A 6425-nucleotide genomic window follows, 5' to 3' on the forward strand; every position below is an offset into this window, starting at 1 on the left:
CAAGTGCACTGGGTCGTCCAAGTAATACCTTGCGTGAGCAAGGGTCGATCCCACGGAGATTGTCGGCTTGAAGCAAGCTATGGTTATCTTGTAAATCTTAGTCAGGATATCATAAATTATCAGGATTGATTGTGAAAGACAAAAGAACATGAAATGATTACTTGTTTTGCAGTAATGGAGAATAGGTTGAGGTTTTGGAGATGCTCCATCTTCTGAATCTCTGCTCTCCTACTGTCTTCTTCATCAAACACGCAAGGCTCCTTCCATGGCAAGCTGTATGTAGGGTTTCACCGTTGTCAATGGCTACCTCCCATCCTCTCAGTGAAAATGTTCCTATGCTCTGTCATAGCATGGCTAATCATCTGTCGGTTCTCGATCAGGCCGGAATAGAATCCATTGATTCTTTTGCGTCTGTCACTAACGCCCCGCCTTCAGGAGTTTGAAGCTTGTCACAGTCATTCAATCATTGAATCCTACTCAGAATACCACAGACAAGGTTTAGACCTTCCGGATTCTCTTGAATGCCGCCATCAGTTCTATCTTATACCACGAAGATTCCGGTTAAAGAATCCAAGAGATATCTACTTAATCTAAGGTAGAACGGAGGTGGTTGTCAGGCACGCGTTCATAGTTTAGAATGATGATGATTGTCACAGATCATCACATTCATCCGGATTAAGAACAAGTATTATCTTAGAATGGAAGCAAGCATGATTGAATGAGAAACAGTAGTAATTGCATTAATCCATCAAGACACAGCAGAGCTCCTCACCCCCAACCATAGGGGTTTAGAGACTCATGCCGTGGAAAATACACAAAGAAACGTGTAAAGTGTCATGAGGTGCAGATACAATGTCAAAAGATCCTATTAATAGTAAACTAGTAGCCTAGGGTGTACAGAAATGAGTAAATGACGTAAAAATCCACTTCTGGGTCCACTTGGTGTGTGCTTGGGCTGAGCATTGAAGCATTTTCGTGTAGAGACCTTTTCTGGAGTTAAACGCCAGCTTTCATGCCAGTTTGGGCGTTTAACTCCAAGTTTTATGCCAGTTCCAGCGTTAAACGCTGGAATTTCTGAGGCTGTTTTGCCACGCCGGTTTGGGCCATCAAATCTCGGGAAGAGTATGGACTATTATACATTGCTGGAAAGCCCAGGATGTCTACTTTCCAATGCCGTTGATAGAGCGCCAATTGGGCTTCTGTAGCTCCAGAAAATCCACTTCGAGTGCAGGGAGGTCAGAATCCAACAGCTTCTGCAGTCCTTTTTGGTCTCGGAATCAGATTTTTGCTCAGGACCCTCAATTTCAGCCAGAAAATACCTGAAATCACAGAAAAACACACAAACTCATAGTAAAGTCCAGAAAAGTGATACCTGAAATCACAGAAAAACACACAAACTCATAGTAAAGTCTAGAAAAGTGAATTTTAACTAAAAACTAATAAAAATATACTAAAAACTAACTAGATCATACTAAAAACATACTAAAAACAATGCCAAAAAGCGTATAAATTATCCGCTCATCAATTAGCCGTGCAGTGACAGCGGATAGGACCATTTTCCCGAGAGGATTAAAAGTAGCCATTGATGATGGTGATGCCCTACATACAGGTTGCCATGGAAAGGAGTAAGAAGGATTGGATGAAAGCAATAAGAAAGTAGAGATTCGAAAGGATTCTAGCATCTCCACACGCCTATCTGAAATTCCCACTATTGATTTACATAAGTATTTCTATTCCTTTTTATTTTATTTATCTTTATTTATCCAATTTAATCACATTTGACTTTATGAGTCCACTTAACTGGGATTTACAAGATGACCATAGCTTGCTTCATACCAACAATCTCTGTGGGATCGACCCTTACTCACGTAAGGTTTATTACTTGGACGACCCAGTACACTTGCTGGTTAGTTGAACGAATTTGTGACTTCAAATAGAGCCAATTATTAAATTTCATACAAGTACACAGAATATGGATCACAATTTCGTCCACCAATGATCATGTGGAGTAACAAAAACAACTGCAAAAATTAAAGCAAAATCAAAAATAGCATAAAAATAGCACACCATGGAGGACGAGCTTACTGGCGTTTAAACGCCAGTAAGGATACCAAAATGGGCGTTTAACGCGTAGTCTAGCACCATTCTGAGCGTTAAATGCCAGAACTGGCAGGCAGACTGGCGTTTAAACGCCAGTAAAGGAAGAAAAATGGGCGTTTAAATGCCTAGCCTGGCACCATTCTGGGCGTTAAACGCCAGAACTGGCAGGCAGACTGGCGTTTAAATGCCAGAAAAGGGCAGCAGACTGGCATTTAAATGCCAGAAATGCCACACAAAGGGCCTTTGAATGCCAGAAAGGTGCAGGAATGAGAAATCCTTGACACCTCAGGATCTGTGGACCCCACAGGATCCCCACCTACCCCACCTCACTCTCTCTCCTCTTCACACCCCTCTTCCCCATAACCCATTCACCACACACCTCCATCTAATCCTTTTCTTCTTCTTCTACTCCTTTCTTTCTTCTTTTGCTCGAGGATGAGCAAACCTTTTAAGTTTGGTGTTATAGATAGCTTTGCTTTTTATTTTCAATAACCATTAATGGCACCTAAAGCCGGAGAAACTTCTAGAAAGAGAAAAGGGAAGGCAAGTGCTTCCAACTCCGAGTCATGGTAGATGGAGAGATTCATCTCAAAAGCCCATCACTTGAAAGAGGATGGAGCAAACAAGAGGGCCCACTCATGGACCTCAACAAGAGCATGAGGAAGTCCCACATCAAAAAAAATCCTTGAGATGCCTCAAGGGATGCACTTCCCTTCACACAACTATTGGGAGCAACTAAGGATAGGAGCACCAAAAGCACTCCATTATCCTCCATGAAATCAGAGAGGACCAAAAAGCTATGAGGGAGCAACAAAGGCAAGGAAGCGATATTGAGGAGCTCAAGCACTCCATAGGATCTACAAGAGGAAGAACTAGCCGCCATACTGAGGTCGACCCGTTCTTTAATTTCTTTGCTCTTATCTTTCTGTTTTTCGGTTTTCTATGCTTTATGTTTGTCTATGTTTGTGTCTTTATTACATGATCATTAGTGTCTAGTGTCTATGCCTTGAAACTATGAATGTCCCGTAAATCTTTCACCTTTCTTAAATGAAAAATGTTTCTAATTGTAAAAGAACAAGAAGTACATGAATTTCGAATTCTATCTTGAAATTAGTTTAATTATTTTGATGTGGTGGCAATACATTTTGTTTTCTGAATGAATGCTCTAACAGTGCATATTTTTTATAGTGAAGTTTATGAATGTTAAAATTATTGGCTCTTGAAAGAATAATGAACAAAGAGAAATGTTATTGATAATCTAAAAAATCATAAAATTGATTCTTGAAGCAAGAAAAAGCAGTGAAATGGAAAAAGCTTGCGGAAAAAAATGGGGAAAAAAATTAATAAAGAAATCAAGAAAGAAAAAGAAAAAAAGCAAGCAGAAAAAGCCAATAACCTTTTAAACCAAAAGGCAAGGGTAAAAAGGATCCAAGGCTTTGAGCATTAATGGATAGGAGGGCCCAAAGGAATAAAATCATGGCCTAAGCGGCTAAATCAAGCTGTCTCTAACCATGTGCTTGTGTCATGAAGGTCCAAGTGAAAAGCTTGAGACTGAGTGGTTAAAGTCATGATCTAAAGCAAAAGAGTGTGCTTAAAAACTCTGGACTCCTCTAACTGGGGACTCTAGCAAAGCTGAGTCACAATTTGAAAAGGTTCACATAGACATGTGTCTGTGGCATTTATGTATCCGGTGGTAATACTGGAAAACAAGATGCTTAGGGTCACGGACAAGACTCATAAGTAGCTGTGTTCAAGAATCATCATACTGAACTAGGAAAATCAATAATACTATCTGAATTCTGAGTTCCTATTGATGCCAATCATTCTGAACTTCAAAGGATAAAGTGAGATGCCAAAACTGTTCAGAAGCAAAAAGCTACCAACCCCGCTCATCTAAGCAGAATTAAGCTTCATTGATGTTTTGAATTTATTGTATATTCTCTTCTTTTTATCCTATTTTGTTTTCAGTTGCTTGGGGACAAGCAACAATTTAAGTTTGGTGTTGTGATGAGCGAATAATTTATATGCTTTTTGGCATTGTTTTTACATAGTTTTTAGTATGTTTTAGTTACTTTTTAAAATATTTTTATTAGCTTTTATGCAAAAATACATTTCTGGACTTTTCTTTGAGTTTGTGTGTTTTTCTGTAATTTCAGGTATTTTCTGGCTGAAATTGAGGGACCTGAGCAAAAATCTGATTCAGAGGCTGAGAATGGACAGCAGATGCTGTTGGATTCTGACCCTCCTGCACTCAAAGTGGGTTTTCTAGAGCTACAGAGACCCAATTGGAGCGCTCTGAATTGATTTGGAAAGTAGACATCCTGGGCTTTCCAGGCTTTCCAGCAATGTATAATAGTCCATACTATGCCCGAGATTTGATGGCCCAAACTGGCATCCAAACGCCGGTCAGAGACCCTTTTCTGGCGTAAAACGCCAGAACTGGCACCAAAACTTGAGTTAAACGCCCAAACTGGCACCAGAGCTGGAATTTAACTCTGATAATGGCCTATGCACATGGAAGCTTTGATGAGTGGATAATTTATACGCTTTTTGGCATTATTTTTAGATAGTTTTTAGTATGATCTAGTTACTTTTAGGGATGTTTTCATTAGTTTTTATGCTAAATTCACATTTCTGGACTTTACTATGAGTTTGTGTGTTTTTCTGTGATTTCAGGTATTTTCTGGCTGAAATTGAGGGACCTGAGCAAAACTCTGAGAGGAGGCTGACAAAGGACTGCTGATGCTGTTGGAATCTGATCTCCCTACACTCGAAATGGATTTTCTAGAGCTACAAAAATCCAAATGGCGCGCTCTCAACGGAGTTGGAAAGTAGACATCCAGAGCTTTCCAGCAATATATAATAGTCCATGTTTCATTTGGAATTTAATGACGTAAACTGGCGCTCAACGCCAGTTCCATGCTGCATTCTGGAGTCAAACGCTAGAAACACGTCACGAACCAGAGTTGAACGCCCAAAACACGTTACAACTTGGCGTTCAACTCCAAGAGAAGTCTCAGCTCGTGGATAGATCAAGCTCAGCCCAAGCACACACCAAGTGGGCCCCGAAAGTGGATTTATGCATCAATTACTTACCTCTGTAAACCCTAGTAGCTAGTTTAGTATAAATAGAACTTTTTACTAGTCTATTAGATATCTTGGTTCCATATTTGGATTTTGACATCCTGGTTTTCGTTTTGGGTCCTCAAGGATTAATGAAATTCTACTGTCTTCTATTCAATTCTCTCTTATTTTTATTCCAAGATATTCATTCGTACCCAAGAACATGATGAATGTGATGATAAGTAACCCTCATTATCATTCTCACTTATGAACGCGCATGATTGACAACCACTTCCGTTCTACCTTAGACTGGGCGCATATCTCTTGGATTCCTTAATCAGAATCTTCGTGGTATAAGCTAGAATTGATGGCGGCATTCATGGGAATCTGGAAAGTCTAACCTTGTCTGTGGTATTCCGAGTAGGATTCCAGGATTGAATGACTATGACGAGCTTCAAACTCCTGAAGGCTGGGCATTAGTGATAGACGCAAAAGAATCATGGGATTCTATTCCAACCTGATTGAGAACCGACAGATGATTAGCCGTGCTGTGACAGAGCATTTGGACCATTTTCACTGAGAGGATGGGATGTAGCCATTGACAACGGTGATGCCCTACATACAGCTTGCCATGGAAAGGAGTAAGAAGGATTGAATGAAAGCAGTAGGAAAACAGAGATTCAACAGGGACAAGCATCTCCATACGCTTATCTGAAATTCCCACCATTAATTTACATAAGTATTTCTATCCTATTTTATTTATCTTTTAATTATCTAATCCAATCACATTTGAATCAACCTGACTGAGATTTACAAGATGACTGTAGTTTGCTTCATACCAACAATCTCCGTGGGATCGACCCTTACTTACGTAAGGTATTACTTGGACGACCCAGTGCACTTGTTGGTTAGTTGTGCAGAGTTGTGACTAAGTGTAATTCACGTGTGAGAGCTACCAAATTATTGGAGCCATTGTTGATGATCACAAATCCGTGCACCAAGTTTTTGGCGCCGTTGCCAGGGATTGTTCAAGTATGGACAACTGACGGTTCATCCTGTTGCTCAGATTAGGTCATTTTCTTTTCAAAAAGTTTTAAAAATTTTTCAAAATTTTTCTTTGTTTTCGTTTTTCCAAAAAAAATTTATCTTCGAATTTTTTTTTTAAATTATTCTATGGCTTCAAAACTTTCAAGAATGAATTATAGAGTTTCATAGTAACATGTTGAATCCTAGCTAGTTGTAATGCCATATCCAAACTCCTT

Source organism: Arachis duranensis, chromosome 4 (genome assembly GCF_000817695.3).
Source record: "Arachis duranensis cultivar V14167 chromosome 4, aradu.V14167.gnm2.J7QH, whole genome shotgun sequence".
NCBI classification, from domain to species: domain Eukaryota; kingdom Viridiplantae; phylum Streptophyta; class Magnoliopsida; order Fabales; family Fabaceae; genus Arachis; species Arachis duranensis.